This window comes from Saccostrea echinata, unplaced genomic scaffold (genome assembly GCF_033153115.1).
Source record: "Saccostrea echinata isolate AGI-Se365-2 ecotype Australia unplaced genomic scaffold, CSIRO_AGI_Sech_v1 ptg000033l, whole genome shotgun sequence".
NCBI lineage: Eukaryota > Metazoa > Mollusca > Bivalvia > Ostreida > Ostreidae > Saccostrea > Saccostrea echinata.
This window is the reverse complement of record NW_026889782.1, coordinates 15,852,333-15,870,059: the sequence shown is the minus strand read 5'-3', so window position 1 is coordinate 15,870,059 and position 17,727 is coordinate 15,852,333. Positions and strand designations below refer to the sequence as shown.

Below are 17,727 nucleotides of genomic sequence, written 5' to 3'. Positions count from 1 at the left end.
GATTAATTATCAAAGGTGAACAGAAAAGGGGAATTACTTCTCTCAGTAGAATAGATAGAGCCCTGCCCAGGACCAGAATGCTTAGACGAATGGTCCAGATGTTTAAAAATCTGGTAGAAATACGCTTACTCATATCATTTAAACTTTTACTCAGTTTGCTTCCGATATGCCCAGAAGCAGAGAAGAATTTCACAGGTACAATGCATTTTCACTACAGATTCAACAAAGCCTTACCCTAACACCAGAACCCAAGACCAAGGGTCAAGAAATTTACAAATTTGGAAGAGTTACCCTCATCATCATAACTATGGACTTCAAAGAATTAACACTTTTCCACTATATTATCAAAAGCCCCCCCCCCCCATTATGCCAGAACCTCTGACCCTAGGACGACAAGATTAGATTTAAAAATTCTGTTTGAAGCTCCCATTTTCATCATAGCTAAGCAATTTATTTATCAGCTCAACACTAAGGAGCAGACAGGATTAATTAATGATTAATTAATAGAATTAATGCTTTTTCACTATATAATCAATAGAGCCCCCCCCCCTCCTCAAGAACCCCAAAAACTGAGCCATATATTTAAAAATTTTGGAAGAGGCATCCTTGTCTATCATAATCATGCACTTAGTTTGTTTAAATAGTCTCCAGTAGCAAAGAGGAAGATTTTCAAAGAATCAATGCATTTTCACTATATAATCAATAGAGTCCCGCCCTAACACCAGAACCCCTGACCCTGGGGCCCTGAAATTCATAATTTTTGAAAAGGCATCCTTATACATCATAACCATGCACTTAGTTTTTTTAAATAATAGCCAGGAGCAGAGAAGAAGATTTTCAAAGAATTAAAGCATTTTCACTATATAATCAATAGAGCCCCGCCCTAACACCAGAACCCCTGACCCAGGGGCCATGAATTTCACGATTCTGGAAGAAGCCCACCTCCTCATCATAACTATGTACTTAGTTTATCACCTTAATGCCCAGGAGCAGAGGAGAAGATTTTCAAAGAATTAATGCATTTTCACTATACAGTTGATAGAGCCCCGCCCTAACACCAGAACCCCTGACCCTGGGGCCATGAAATTCACAATTCTGGAAGAGGTACTCTTGCTCATCATAACTATGTACTTAGTTACTTTATTAAATATCCAGAAGCAGAGAAGAAGATTTTCAAAGAATTAATGCATTTTCACTATATAATCAATAGAGCCCCACCCTAACACCAGAACCCCTGATCCTGGGGTCATGAATTTCACGATTTTTGAAATGGCACTTTTGCTCATCATAACTATGTACTTAGTTACTTTATTTAATACCCAGGAGCAAAGAAGAAGATTTTCAAAGAATTAATGCTTTTTCACTATATAATCTATAGAGCCCCACCCTAACACCAGAACCCCTGACCCTGGGGCCATGAATTTCACAATTTTGGAAGAGGCACTCTTGCTCATCATAACTATGTACTTAGTTCCTTTATTTAATACCCAGGAGCAGAGAAGAAGATTTTCAAAGAATTAATGCATTTTCACTATATAATCAATAGAGCCCCACCCTAACACCAGAACCCCTGACCCTGGGGCCATGAATTTCACAATTTTGGAAGAGGCACTCTTGCTCATCATAACTATGTACTTAGTAACTTTATTTAATACCCAGGAGCAGAGAAGAAGATTTTCAAAGAAATAATGCACTTTCACTATATGATCTATATAGCCCCACCCTGGGGCCAGAACCCCTGACCCTGGGGCCATGAATTTCACAATTTTGGTAGAGGGCTCAATGCTTATTACAACGATGCCAACAGTTTGACTGCTTGATGTCCAGGAGTAAAGAAGAAGATTTTTAAAGATTGCATTATTTTTGGTGGTTTTAGCCCCACCCCTCAGGCCCCAGGGGGGCAGGGACCATGGAATTCACAATTTTTGTTCCCCTTCACCCATAGATGCTATATACCAAATTTGGTTGAAATTGGTTGAGCGGTTCTAGAGAAGAAGTTAAAAATGTTCAAAAGTTAACGCACGACGGACGACGCACGACGACGGACAAAAACAGATAGCAATAGGTCACCTGAGTGACTCAGGTGACCTAAAAAAAACGGAAAGATGGGCTTAAGATACTGAAGGTAAAATACTTTTTAAAAAGATGCTTTGGACTTCCATATCACTTCGACATATTCATGGTATTTGAGATATCATTGTTTGAGATACCAAAAATCAACTGTACATAGTGAAAATATATTGACATACAGTTTACCCTTAATGCACTTAAGAGTTATGATAAAAATTATTATCATGGTCCAATAAGTTGTTAACATCAAAGACAAAAAGGTCAAGGTAAAGGGTCAGAAAGTTTTTTCATCAAATAATCTCCACAACATATGGTAAGAGAATAAAGAACGCTTACAACTGATTCATTCACGTCTATCTGAAATTACATACAATCCTGTTCCTTTATCTTTACAGGTATTCAGCATTGTTGATCATCTTGTGTACTTGGGAAAAGCAACCATCATATACCCACTGTGTGAGACTAATATGTATGTCTTGTCACATGTTTGATCATCTTGTGTACTGGGGAAAAGCAACCATCATATACAAACTGTGCCAGACTAATGTTTATGTCTTGTCACATGTTTGATCATCTTGTGTACTGGGGAAAAGCAACCATCATATACAAACTGTGCCAGACTAATGTTTGTCTTGTCACATGTTTGATCATCTTGTGTACTGGGGAAAAGCAACCATCATATACAAACTGTGCCAGACTAATGTTTGTCTTGTCACATGTTTGATCATCTTGTGTACTGGGGAAAAGCAACCATCATATACAAACTGTGCCAGACTAATGTTTATGTCTTGTCACATGTTTGATCATCTTGTGTACTGGGGAAAAGCAACCATCATATACAAACTGTGCCAGACTAATGTTTATGTCTTGTCACATGTTTGATCATCTTGTGTACTGGGGAAAAGCAACCATCATATACAAACTGTGCCAGACTAATGTTTATGTCTTGTCACATGTTTGATCATCTTGTGTACTGGGGAAAAGCAACCATCATATACAAACTGTGCCAGACTAATGTTTGTCTTGTCACATGTTTGATCATCTTGTGTACTGGGGAAAAGCAACCATCATATACAAACTGTGCCAGACTAATGTTTATGTCTTGTCACATGTTTGATCATCTTGTGTACTGGGGAAAAGCAACCATCATATACAAACTGTGCCAGACTAATGTTTATGTCTTGTCACATGTTTGATCATCTTGTGTACTTGGGAAAAGCAACCATCATATACAAACTGTGCCAGACTAATGTTTGTCTTGTCACATGTTTGATCATCTTGTGTACTGGGGAAAAGCAACCATCATATACAAACTGTGCCAGACTAATGTTTATGTCTTGTCACATGTTTGATCATCTTGTGTACTGGGGAAAAGCAACCATCATATACAAACTGTGCCAGACTAATGTTTATGTCTTGTCACATGTTTGATCATCTTGTGTACTGGGGAAAAGCAACCATCATATACAAACTGTGTGAGACTAATGTGTATGTCTTGTCACATGTTTGATCATCTTGTGTACTGGGGAAAAGCAACCATCATATACAAACTGTGCCAGACTAATGTTTGTCTTGTCACATGTTTGATCATCTTGTGTATTGGGAAAAGCAACCATCATATTCACACTATGTAAGACTAATCTGTATGTCTTGTCACATGTTGATCATCTTGTGCACTGGGGAAAAACAACCATCATATTCCCACTATGTAAGACTAATGTGTATGTCTTGTCACATGTTGATCATTTTGTGTACTGGGGAAAAGCAACCATCATATACCCACCTGTGTGAGACTAATGTGTATGTCTTGTCACGTGTTGATCATCTTGTGTACTTGGGAAAAGCAACCATCAAATACCCATTGTGTGAGACTAATGTGTATGTCTTGTCACATGTTGATCATCTTGTGTACTGGGGAAAAGCAACCATCATATACCCACTGTGTGAGACTAATATGTATGTCTTGTCACATGTTGATCATCTTGTGTACTGTGGAAAAGCAACCATCAAATACCCACTGTGTGAGACTAATGTGTATGTCTTGTCACATGTTGATTATCTTGTATACTGGGGAAAAAGCAGCCATCATATGCCCACTGTGTGAGACTAATGTGTATGTCTTGTATTAAACATGTTCATCATCTTGTGTACTGTGGAAAAGCAACCATCAAATACCCACTGTGTGAGACTAATGTGTATGTCTTGTCACATGTTGATTATCTTGTATACTGGGGAAAAAGCAGCCATCATATACCCACTGTGTGAGACTAATGTGTATGTCTTGTATTGTGTACTGGGGAAAAGCAACCCTCATATACCGGTACCCACTATGTAAGACTAATGTGTATGTCTTGTCAAATGTTGGTCATCTTGTGTACTGGGTTAAAAGCAACCATCATATACCCACTGTGTGAGACTAATGTGTATGTCTTGTATTAAACATGTTGATCATCTTGTATACTGGGGAAAAGCAACCATCATATACCCACTGTGTGAGACTAATATGTGTGTCTTGTATTAAACATGTTGATCATCTTGTGTACTGGGGAAAAGCAACCATTATATACCACCTGTGCGAGACTAATGTGTATGTCTTGTCACATGTTAGTCATCTTGTGACTGGGGAAAAGCAACCGTCATATACCCACTGTGTGATACTAATGTGTATGTCTTGTCACATGTTGATCATCTTGTGTACTGGGGAAAAGCAACCATGATATACCAACTGTGTGAGACTAATGTTTATGTCTTGTCACATGTTGATCATCTTGTGTACTGGGGAAAAGCAACCCCCATATACCGGTACCCACTATGTAAGACTAATGTGTATGTCTTGTCACATGTTGATCATCTTGTGCACTGGGGAAAAGCAACCATCATATACCCACTGTGCGAGACTAATTTGTATGTCTTGTCACATGTTGTTCATGTTGTGTAATGGAGAAAAGCAACCATTATATACCCACTGTGTGACACCAATATGTATCTCTGGAAACCTGTAGGAAATACTTACATGAGAGTGCCATTACCTACATTTTAATAATTGTGAAGAGTTAAACTGGAGTTGAAGTTATAACTTTTGATGTTTTTCCTCTATATTAATTCTGATTCATTTGTAGTGAAAGGCCTTTTTACAAGATGTGAATTAATGATCTTACTTTAGATTACCTTGTTTCAACACATATCATATTAAATTGTTATTTTTAAAAATGAATACATGCTACTTAATAGGTTTCCTGTTTTTAAGGATCGGGAGATGAAGATTGTGGTCTGAATGCCACAGCATAGACTGCTGATCCAGCTACAAACCTATGTAATCTTCTGACCTTCAGCCACACGAGGAGAAGTGAAGAAAGTATCTGAGGAATTGTGTAAGTCATCAGACAAGCCTAATGTACACGAAGAGGAAAGTCAGGTATTGCGTCTGTTAGTTCATCTCACTTTACCCAAGCAGAAGGCTCAAGTGGGCATTTCTATTGTGTCTTTATCTGCCATTTGTCTTTATATTTGCAACGTTTTTCATTTCTTTTTTTATTTAATTTTTTTCAGATTTAATCTTTGGCACATTCAATGATGAAGATGATGATGCTTGGGGATTTAATGGCACATTTTTTTTTTCAAGAGAGAATATACGCTCCTTTCATTGTCTATTCTGATGCTACATTGTCAAACGTCATGAAACTTCTAAAACATATTCACACGTAACAGAAGTTGCGATTGACAGAGAACATTCTTTGACTTGTGCAACCCTGAAAAATATTTGCCAGTATAACAAAATTACCAAAACTAAAACATCTTACTATAAAGTGCCATGAAACTCAGGACTTTCAAATTGGTGAAGGAGGAATATGGAAAAACCAAGGGAAGAATACATCAAAGAAAAAGGTAGTTATTAGCAATCAAAAGCAATGGGTTTTGGTTGAAGTTGGTCAAGGATAGGTATAGCAGGAAGTTTCTCCCTCTTTAAAATGAGAAAAATTGGCATAATTGATTTAAGAAAGCTGGCATCTAAGCATAAACTTATATCTTAAAAAATCACTAAAAGAAATGCATACATTAAAATAATGGTATAATTCTTGTTACTGCAATTAATTCTCGTTCTACCAGATTTTTTTCATTAATACCAGATTTTTTCTTCTGAATAATTCCAGAATGGAGATTTACCATTGCTATATCGTCCAAAAAAGATCACCATTAATGAAATTGATGGACATATGGACACAATGTTTTGTAAACCAAAGTTAGATTGTATACATTGTGTAAACTATTGAAATTTATTTGCAAAATGAGAGCTGTATACTTTTTTGTTTTATTAAAATAATATTATTTTGTTATTTCATTTCTAAAATAATTTTTTAACATAATCTTTATATATCAAGATAAAAATCATTAAAAAGAGACAAGCAATGATTAAAATAGTAGTATAATTTGTTACTACAGTGAAACCTGTCTTATCCGACATGCTGCGGGAAATAAAATCAATGTCGGATTACGCAGTGTGTCGGATTACCCAGTGTTGAATATTTCTGAGCATTATCATTAGTGTCAGACGACTTCATACCGCCCCCCCCCCCCAAAAAAAAAATCAATTTTCATTAGGTTTAGAGTACACGTGTATCTAATTGTCAAAGTGTTTGCATAATTGTGTGTTTCTTTGTTGTGTAAAATATACCTGATTAGCATTTCTTTGAGAAACATCGTTTGTGATATAGCATTAGTAACTCTGTAATAATATGTGAAGATTTTTCGTGGACAAAACAGATGGAACTGTCAATCGCTTCACGATGTTACAATTTAAATAATTTTTACTTTTTGACAGTACAGTAGATAAAAGTAAATGTTTCGTCTACCTTCTCTACACAGTGGTATTATTCTTTCAACAGATTTTCGCCATTCACGCGACTTTTTATACAAGCGGGACGTAACTCTAAAACATTGTGATTGCGATTGAATTTTAATCAAACAGACGTAGTTTAATGAATAACTTCAAGCGGTATTTTTTGCTTCCAGCAAATCTTTTATGTGCACAGCCTCGCTTTTTTCAGTGTATAATAACCCGGAAATGAAACATTTTCCCTTAGACAAGATGCTGCCTTCAAATTGTGTATTGTGTACAATGTTACTTATACAGTAGTTCGCCGTACTCATTTTTTATTTTCATTACATATGGCTTTACGAAGGACTCTTAGTGCACAATTGATTTTAATTTCAAACTAAAAACCTTATTTATTCTGTAAGGTAAAGGCGATCTAAATATCATGTAGTATTTTTATTTTCCGTCGCGTGGATGCTATTTTGTCAATGCAAGAATAACTACAAAGAGAAATGATTGCCTAATTTTTAATTTCAAACACTGTTCATTTAATGCTTAGATAAACTAAACACTTTCAAACTCATACGTGTAATTAACTACTCTCTAAGTAGACCAATCTTGTGACCAAACGGGACAATCATGTTACCTGGCCTGCAGCTAATTACGGTACACCAGTGTAATTATGTCAGATTACTCAGGTGAAATCATAAAGAAATTATCTAGTTCTGTTGACAAAAAAGCGCCGGAATTCGGAATGTACAGTGGTCGGAATATACAGTGTTTTATTCTATAGAAATTATAATGATTTTTTGGGGAATAAACTATGAGGTCGGAAAGTCCAGTGTGCCGGATTGCACAGTTGTCGGATTGGACAGTGGGCACTGTACAACCAATTCTGATGAATACCATAATATTTTTATTAGTTTCAGAATGAAGATTGGCCATCGATACAACGCCCAAAGAAAATAACGATGAACGGAAGCGATGGAAAGATGTACACGATGCTATGTAAACTAAAGGTAGGTACCATACAAATGTTACATTACAGGAATTGTCCAAATCAGGACTCTAATTTTTAAAATTTAATTTTTTTATTTATTAATTTTTTTTCTTTACAATTTGTTCATGCAAATTTATTATTTAAAAGACACCGACCAAATAAGAAGCCGCAAATTTTTATCGATTTGGTCATCACCATGACTATAAAAATTGTCATTTATTTAATTTTTTATTTTTTTTTTTTCATTTTTACAATGACTAGTTATCAATTAGTCTAAATAAAGACACCATCCAAATAAAAGTCAACCCATTACCATATTCTTGACTCATTAGAAAATGCCATTCTTCTGAAATGTAAATCGTGGTTTTATATTTTAAAAGTTTTAAATGATTTCTAATTTGTGTCCAAACCCATTTACGTTATCAATATATTTGTTTTCCAAAACTTCATTACAGTGCCAACATTCAGACAACTTTAAAATGATATATTTCTTTTTTCAGCTGAGAAGCCTGATGAGATTTCTGATTTACCCAATAAAATTCTATTAATGATCTTCTATTTGCCATTTTACTTTACTGTGCATTTCATTATTGCAGTTTGCTCTCGTTGGCATGCTTTGGGAGACATTTAATATTTGTTTAACACAATACAATTCATAATGGATAACAGATAGTTTTACGAAAGAAATTTCCTCAAGCAAGCCCGAGTTTTAGGAAGAAATCTCGGTACGTTGGCATTCTCAAGAATCCAAAAAGAGCAACTTGATTTGAAATTTGTCTCCAGCATTGAACAATTTTACTCATTCTTGTATGATAGATATATAAAGTTAATGAAGAGGATGATTCTTGGGATTTGACGGTGAGCTCGTTTTTTTAAAGAGAGGACATAAGCTGTCCCAATTCAAAAGCCATTCAAATCGTAGATTCAGACATTTCTTTGGCAAACTTTCTTAAACTACTTAAGAAATACCCCTATGTAACAGAGTCTTGAGTGATCAATAAACATATTTGACTTGGAAACTTCTGTGACAGCCATGCCTGCAATACAAAAGTTACGGAAACTGGAGAACCTTACGTTGATAGAGTGCGAAAAAACACACGATTTTCCCGATTTTTATATGGAGAAAGGCAGAGTTATACTTTAACACCCGAAGGAGGAATATTAAATTGCAGAAACTATTTAGCTCACACGCAGAACTAACATACCTACATGTTTCCTTAACTGGAAGAAGTGAGCGCACCATTGAGACAATTTTTGACAGATGTCAGAATTTAAGGTCATTGAAAATGCTGCGAAATAAGATGTGAGGATTAGAAGAAGTATAGCTTTTACATGGAAACACAAGATTATGAAAGCATTCTTATACTGCTCCATGTGTGGGTAAGGAGTTAAAGAAGTTGTCCCATTTAAACTGTACTAACATTACAGAGGACATAAACCAGATCGTTAGTGAGAAGTGCCCTCTTTTGAAAAGAGTTGTTGGAAGAGAAAATGAATATTTTTATAAAGTAGACATCAATTCTTTTATTGAACATTGGAAAACACATTTGTAAATAATAAAGCTGTGAAATGTTTGTCGACTTACAGGCATATCCAGGATCTGAATATTGAAGACTCGTGTGAGTCGTCTGTTAATGACGGAGGAATCCATACTCTTGCGCATGGATGTTCTCAATTGTGAATTGTAAACTTTGATGGATGTATAGGAATAAAAGAGATGGGTATTATGGAACTCGCTCGTCATTGTCGTGGACTACGCTTTGCGGATCTCAGCCAATGTCGTCACATCACAGGGTTTGGGTTCAAATGTCTTTTGATGAACTGTCCAAGGTTCAAGAGATTCCAATATGCGGTTGTCACTATTTAAAGGGACTTGTTTTGGGTAAGGAAAAAGGACTCCGGAAATTCCATTCGCATCATGGAATCAAAGTACATTCGAGGAAGCAAACTTGACTGTTTTTATAATAAATCTGAGTTTCGGTATCTCGAACACTGATATCTCCAATAAAAGTTGTTACATGAACTGCTCCCCAACATGGGCATGCGTAAGATATAAAAACAAATCTAATTGCGTTTCGGATATAATTAACAGTGACTTAAATAATCAATTAATTGTAACAAGCTTAAGAAAAACTGGATTTTAATTATTTTCAAATGTGAATACATGCTACTTAAATGCGTGTCTACGAGAAAACCATGCAAAATCCAAATTTTATTATGAAAGGCATTGTGATCATTTTGACTGATTTTATTGTTTCTGATTAGCATCATGTATCCTCTAATAAATCCCAGTATCAAAACTGTCAGGTACCTTTGGGGATCCCTATTATAGCCCTATATTCTATTTTTAGCACATTTAATGAAAATATTTTGAAAAACACTCATAGATTAAGAGAAAAAAATTGCAGGAAAAAAAGCACTTTTATTCAAATGTTACATATTAAATAAATTTAAAGGAAGTGCTCTAACTAGAAATATTTTATTTAATTTCATTTATCAACAATGATTCTGTAAAAGTGGGGTCTAAAATTAGATTAAATCAATGTGTTTGAAATACCACTATCTTTAGAATGCTGTAAAAACCCAAGAAACGCTTAAAACATTATAAATATCAGTTTAATTGCAAAAATCCTTCAAAATCAATATATAGTTAAAAGGAATTTGGTTGCAAATGGCATTATGCTAATTTAAAAATAGATTGAAGTTGGCTGAAACTATTAGAAAAATTATCTCCCTTAGTGGAACTCTCCTTATTTAAAGGAATTAAAAGTGTGATGTCTTAATGGCAGACGAAAAGATGAAGTGTTGATTTGAGGACAATATTATGATAAAAGATCTCTAGCTTTGTTGAAAGATTTTAAAATAGATTCAGCTGAATATACAAGGTATTTTAAATGCAGCACAGAAGACATTTCTGTCCCTGAAACGCTTCTTATCGTTAACCATCTTGAACCATGCAGCTGTTATGGGATCATGGGACTTGGACAGTCTAATTTCTGTAAACATACCTACATGTACATGTATGTGTCAAACACAGAAATATACTTGGTCTACACTGGAAAAGGAAAAAAAGAACATGTTGTCACCCATACCTGACAGGGGAGACGCTATTATGCAAACCCGTTAACTGAGAGGGTCAAGCTGAATGAGGTTTTGCCTGTTGGAACTGGTAAGAACATTATGCAGTTTAAAAACTTACGGAATTTTGCTAAACCATTGAAATTAACTTAATTTCTGACCTTAAAGTTTTCAGAGAGACACTGTACATGATATTTGGGTTGTCAATAAGAAATGAAACAGATTTATAAAAAAAAGCATGTTGGGGGTTCCTCCCCTTAGTGAGGGTTGAGAGGGCAATACCAGAGTAATTGGGGAATTATGTCATTATAGGTGAAGAAATTCCCCAGTCCCACAGGTCTTAAGGACAACCCTATACATGTAAATATAATATCACAAAGTGATATCATAATTGGAAATATTTACTGACTTTGTCTTTATAGTTTGTGAAAACCTATTGATATCAAGTTTATACAACTTATATGTCCAATCTATAATGATTTATATCTATCAACTAATTTGATTCCTAATTGTTACAGGTATATGCAAAAGATGTATAGAAACACACATTAAAAAATCAGTATGGAAGTAAAGCTGAAGGAAGAGCTTAAAGGTACATAATTATACATATACTGTGTGTTTATAATTATATGTAAAAGTTTTATCAAATTATTTCTAAAATTTACTCAGTAGCTTATACATCAAGTTTCACTTTTGAAGCAAAATAACCTGCTTTTATTATGTTATAGCTGAAATACATGTAAAAAGTGAAAACTCTTGAGCAGCAGTCCACTTGTTAATTCTTGTTCTCATTCGAGTATATTTAGTACTCACATGAATTAAAGATTCTACAGTAAATGTTGATGAATGGCTTTTACACTCAATAGTTTCACAATATTGATAGATTTCACATGTAAATGATCCAATCCTGTTTGGAAATAAAATTTCAATTGCATATTATTTTGAATTAGTTCTAAAAATAAAATCTCAAGTGTGATTTCTGTTTCATGTTATGTGTACATAACTGGTTATAAGTATTCATGTAACTATGATGATTATTAAGTATTGTATAGTTAATATTAAAATTAATGTTTATTCTTTAGCAGAAATGTGTTCCTATTGACAAGGCAACAATTGAATCAAACCAAACAGGTGATCACTTACTGTAATATAATATAATATTTTTAAGGTACTACATAATAATAAAGATAATGTCAATGTTTAATATCTCAAAAAATAAAATTAACAAATATGTTTCATTTCCACACTGAAAAATATAACTAAGCTTAAGTGGACATTGTTATCATGCAGTTCAATGACATGAACCAGAGTTTGTACATGTGGTTAACATTTTATAATGTATATATACAAGTTACTATAATCATGATAATATACATGTAACTGCTCATTCACATTACTGATAAGTAAAATAACAAAGAACAATTTATGTGAAGTTAGGTCTAAATGGTGAAGATGCCTGAATATGTGACTGATAAACTGAAAAGTCCAGTCCATATAGTTCAAGTTTTGAGCTTTAAAATTATTTAATTATGATTCATTCAAAATGTTTCAGCATTAGCATTTTTAGCATTAACTGTAATGTATAAGGGTAGATATACTTCATGGCTTTTTCAATTATTTTACAGAGCAAAGAGTGGAGGAAAATGGAAGAAGTCATGGACATAACAGAAAACATATGACCTAATACCTGCAGGTAACAGCCTCCAACCCCTCCCCCCCCCCCCCCAACCCCCCAATAAATGTTTATTGGTCTGTCCATTGGTCATTCTGTCTGTACATGTATGTACTATAACACTTTAATTTGGGAACAATATCTCTTAAGCCTTTGAGCTTTTGCAATATCATTTCATATCACAACTCCTTACAGCCTAGAGAAGATCCCTATTGATCTGAGGTCAAAAGGTCAAGGTTGGAAATTCCTACATTACAAAAAAAATTCAAATAATAACTTTAGTTTCCCTTGAGCTTTTTCTGTTAAATTTTATATCATAATTCCCAATGACTTAAAGAAATCCCCTTTGATTTCAAAGTTAAAAGGTTTAGTTGAAAAATTCATATCTTGCAATAAATAACGTCCTGGTGATAACTTTGGTTCTCTTTGAGGTCTTGAATTTATTTCTTTAATAAAAAAAGACACCAATTGACTTTAAGGCCAAAAGCTGAAAGGTTAAGGTTGACCTTTTTCTTTTTCCATCTGCATGTTTTTTTTTGTCCAGTTCTTCCATCCTCATTTTTTTCCATAAGTGGGGGCCACAATTCTCTGAATTAGCTTGTTTTATATTTGGATCATTTGCAGGTTTGCATTAAACTCAATTAGCCATTTAAGGCATTTGGATCTCTTACAAAATAGGAAATAAAGGTGATTCAGGCTAGCATTGCCAAGGTCCCTTTCCCAAATTCCCAATGTCATTTAGAACATCAAAATACATGCTCTTTTGCTTTTGGGTATAAATGAAAATTTACTGTACTAATTAAATGTCTTCTTTGATTATCATAATTATTGCAAAATCAATTATGAACTTTAATTCAAACATCAATTTGTCATTGCTTTTACAGATTTTGAATTCATATCATCAGTGCATCTAAATTGGTCAAAAGATGAAAGATCTCAGCAAAAATTGTTCAATCATGCAAAGTATATCCTGTCAAATGGAGATTACCCTCCCTTAAAGTGTCAAGTATCTCAGAAATTGGACTATTTGCAATACTGTTCAGGAATATTTTACATATGTCAGTACATTTAGCAATAGGGCCTGTTGCACCATGCCAAGGTACAGAGTTGATGCTTCAAGCTGTCGACGGCATTCCAAAGGAAAAGGATGAAACTTTTTTTTAGCTCACCTGAGCCGAAGGCTCAAGTGAGCTTTTCTGATCGAAATATGTCCATTGTCTGTCGTCGTCGTTGTCGTGGTTGTAAACTTTTCACATTTTCATCTTCTTCTCAAGAACCACTGTGCCAATTTCAACCAAACTTGCCACAAAGTATCCTTGGGTAAAGGGAATTCAAGTTTGTTCAAATGAAGGGCCACACCTTCTTCCAAGGGGAGATAATCATGAATTTGTGAAAAATTGATGGCATCACCTAAAAACTTGTCAAGAACCACTGTGCTTGAAAATATGAAACTTATATGGAAGCATCCTCAGGTAGTGAAGATCCAAATTTGTTCAAATCATGACTTCCGGGGGTAGGGTGGGGCCACAATGGGTGATCAAAGTTTTACTTAGTAATACATAGGAAAAAGCCTTTAAAAATCTTCTTCTCAGAAACAGCAAAGCCATGATTGATCATATTTAAAAGGAAGCATCCTCAAGTAGTGTAGGTTCAAATTTGTTCCAATCATGACCCCCGGGAGTAGAGTGGGGCCAGAATGGTCGATCAAAGTTTTCCATATAATACATGTACATAGGAAAAATTTGTAAAAATCTTCTTCTCAAGAACAGCAAAGCCATGATTGGTCATTTTTATATGGGTGCATCCTCAGGTAGTGAAGATTCAAGTTTGTTCCAGTCATGACCCCCCTCCCCCCAGGGGTAGGGTGGGACCACAATGGGCGATCAAAGTTTTACATAGGAATACATAGGAAAAAGCCTTTTAAAATCTTCTTCTCAAGAACAGCAAAGCCATAATTAGTCATATTTAAATGGAAGCATCCTCAGGTAATGTAGACTCAAATTTTGTTCAAATCATGAACCCCCCCCCCCCCCAAAGAGAATAGGGGGGCCATAACAGGGGATCGGAGTTATACAAAGGAATACAAATGATATATCAATAAAAATTGTCTTGTTAAGAACAGCATAGCCATTATTTGTCATATTAATTCAAATATTATTATTTTGCTTTATTTCAGTGTAGTAGCTTCAAATGAGTTTTTAATTTTTTTTTTTTTTTTTTTTTTTTTGACAATTTGAAATTAGAGATCATCTTAGTAATAAAATTTTTTATAATGTTGCTGTCTTTAAATTTTCTCTGTAAAAGTAACATGTACATGTACATGATACATTTGGTATTTTTCAAATGCAGTTGAAGGAATTTAATTGAGCATTGTCAAATACATGTATTTCATTTAAATACTAGTTGTGTTTTTATGACTTTATGGTATTAAAAAAGACATAAACTTTGTTCTGTTCATTCATTTGTATAAATTTAGGGCAAACAAAATCAGCATTTGTATAAAATGTTTTGCATGTTTAAAAACAACTTTTGCAATGAAGAACTGTATGAAATTTGGGCAACACTGTGAAAAAGTGGATTTTATTTACTGATGTGTTCACACTTTTGAACACTCTCTCTGTTAAACTTGCAATTTTATGTATTTGCAGTTTTTGCAATGTGCATTTTCATGCTAAGGGATCCTGTAAAATGAGCCCCATAGCTACATGTATAGCCAGTTCATTGCTATAATACATTAAGCCTTGTCAAAAACTCATGATTTTTAGCTCTACTGGTTAGAGACCAGAAGAGCTCATGCGATAGTAAGGGGTTGGTCGTCTGTCTGTCCGTCAACAAAAGCTACTCCTCCTACAGTTTTGGTCTGATTTCAATATTACTTGGCACACAAGTAAAGTACACTGAGATACATAATTTTTTTTATCGGATTTTGATTTTGATGAACGGTGTTGCTATGGTTACTAAAATAGAAATTTCTGTAAAATTCTTTTAAAATCTACTCCCCCTTTAGTTTTAGTCAGATTTCCATGAAAAGAGACCAAATCAAGGATCATTATTCTATTTATTTCTGTTGCAAAGTTTCAAGTCCAACTGCTACTTATCTCTTCCTTTGTTAGAAGTACAAACCAGTAGAGCTACAGTCTCAAAAAAGACTTCTGGTTAAACAAATATTCAAATCATGCATCTTTGTGACATTCTGGATAAATATAAGCTAATTTCAGTCATGAAGATTGAAGGTCATGTGCCTGAAATGATTTAACATTCAAAATGTAATCACTCCAGTAGTCCAGTATGCCTTTCTACCCAGATATAGTGTAATTTTGCTAGGGTGAAAAAATCAACTAATTCAAATGTGCCACCAAATTGCCTGTTATTTTTACTTAAATATCTTAAAACAAATACTTCTTGATAAAAAATATAATCACTGAAGTGTCTCTTGAAATTCTATGCCTGTTTTTTCTACAGAATATCCCTTAGAATTATTGTGACCTTTTTGCACTTGCAGTTCTGCACTTACAAGAGTGAAAACTCCATTAATTTAAATTTGCAACCAAAATCCCATTAATACTAAATAATATATTTAAAAACAATCACTTTTTAAAAATATGAAATCAATGGAAGCGTTTCTTGGAATTTAATAGCTGTTTTTCTGCAGACTATTCAAATATCATTATGTCTTACAATTATCGTGACCTTTTTGCACTCGTAGCACTTCACATTCAAAAAGGTATGTGGAAAAAAATTCTGTAAATATTTTTTTCAAAGGTTTTAATTCCTTAAATCCATTAGTTATGAAGATATTATGGAAATTTTTTATACACAAACAGAATATGTACAAAAGGTGTTATTTTTCCATACTGGGTATAGAAATAGGCTGACGATAAACTAATTCTCCCTGTATCCATGGTAACAAATCAAATGACGTCACCAAACTTACGCAGTAAGTAAGTGACCTTGATCTCACTTTGTATGCAAAGTTTCAAGAAATTTTGAAAAACTTGCTTTCATAGCATTCTGCATGGTTTTCTCGTAGACACGCATTTAATAGGTTTCCTGTTGTTAAGGATCAGAAGATGAAGATTGTGGTCCGGATGCCACAGCATAGACTGCTGATCCAGCTACACACCTATGTAATCTTCTGACCTCCAGCCACACGAGGAGAAGTGAAGAAAGTATCTGAGGAATTGTGTAAGTCATCAGACAAGCCTAATGTACCCGAAGAGGAAAGTCAGGTATTGCATCTGTTAGTTCATTTCACTTTACCCAAGCAGAAGGCTCAAGTGGGCATTTCTATTGTGTCTTTATCTGCCATTTGTCTTTATATTTGCAACGTTTTTCATTTCTTTTTTTACTTAATTTTTTTCAGATTTAATCTTTGGCACATTCAATGATGAAGATGATGATGCTTGGGGATTTAATGGCTCATTTTTTTTTCCAAGAGAGAATATACGCTCCTTTCATTCTCTATTCTGATGCTACATTGTCAAACGTCATGAAACCTCTAAAACATATTCACACGTAACAGAAGTTGCGATTGACAGAGAACATTCTTTGACTTATGCAACCCTGAAAAATATTTGCCAGTATAACAAAATTACCAAAACTAAAACATCTTACTATAAAGTGCCATGAAACTCAGGACTTTCAAATTGGTGAAGGAGGAATATGGAAAAACCAAGGGAAGAATACCTCAAAGAAAAAGGTAGTTATTAGCAATCAAAAGCAATGGGTTTTGGTTGAAGTTGGTCAAGGATAGGTATAGCAGGAAGTTTCTCCCTCTTTAAAATGAGAAAAATTGGCATAATTGATTTAAGAAAGCTGGCATCTAAGCATAAACTTATATCTTAAAAAATCACTGAAAGAAATGCATACATTAAATTAATGGTATAATTCTTGTTACTGCAATTAATTCTCGTTCTACCAGATTTTTTTCATTAATACCAGATTGTTTCTTCTGAATAATTCCAGAATGGAGATTTACCATTGCTATATCGTCCAAAAAAGGTCACCATTAATGAAAATGATGGACATATGGACACAATGTTTTGTAAACCAAAGGTAGATTGTATACATTGTGTAAACTATTGAAATTTATTT

At 34.2% G+C, this 17,727-nt stretch overlaps 1 protein-coding gene and 1 long non-coding RNA gene across 2 annotated transcripts in view; one reads left to right on the top strand and one right to left on the bottom strand.

Annotated features, from left to right (window-relative positions):
- The window catches only part of LOC133198190 (uncharacterized), a 105,035-nt gene that overhangs the window by 64,813 nt on the left and 22,495 nt on the right, over positions 1 to 17,727 (bottom strand). The window lies entirely within an intron of this gene.
- LOC133198923 (uncharacterized) lies at positions 11,515 to 12,653 on the top strand. The gene is made up of 3 exons (XR_009722669.1): positions 11,515 to 11,553; positions 12,044 to 12,092; positions 12,587 to 12,653. It is a non-coding gene; the product is annotated as an uncharacterized LOC133198923 (long non-coding RNA).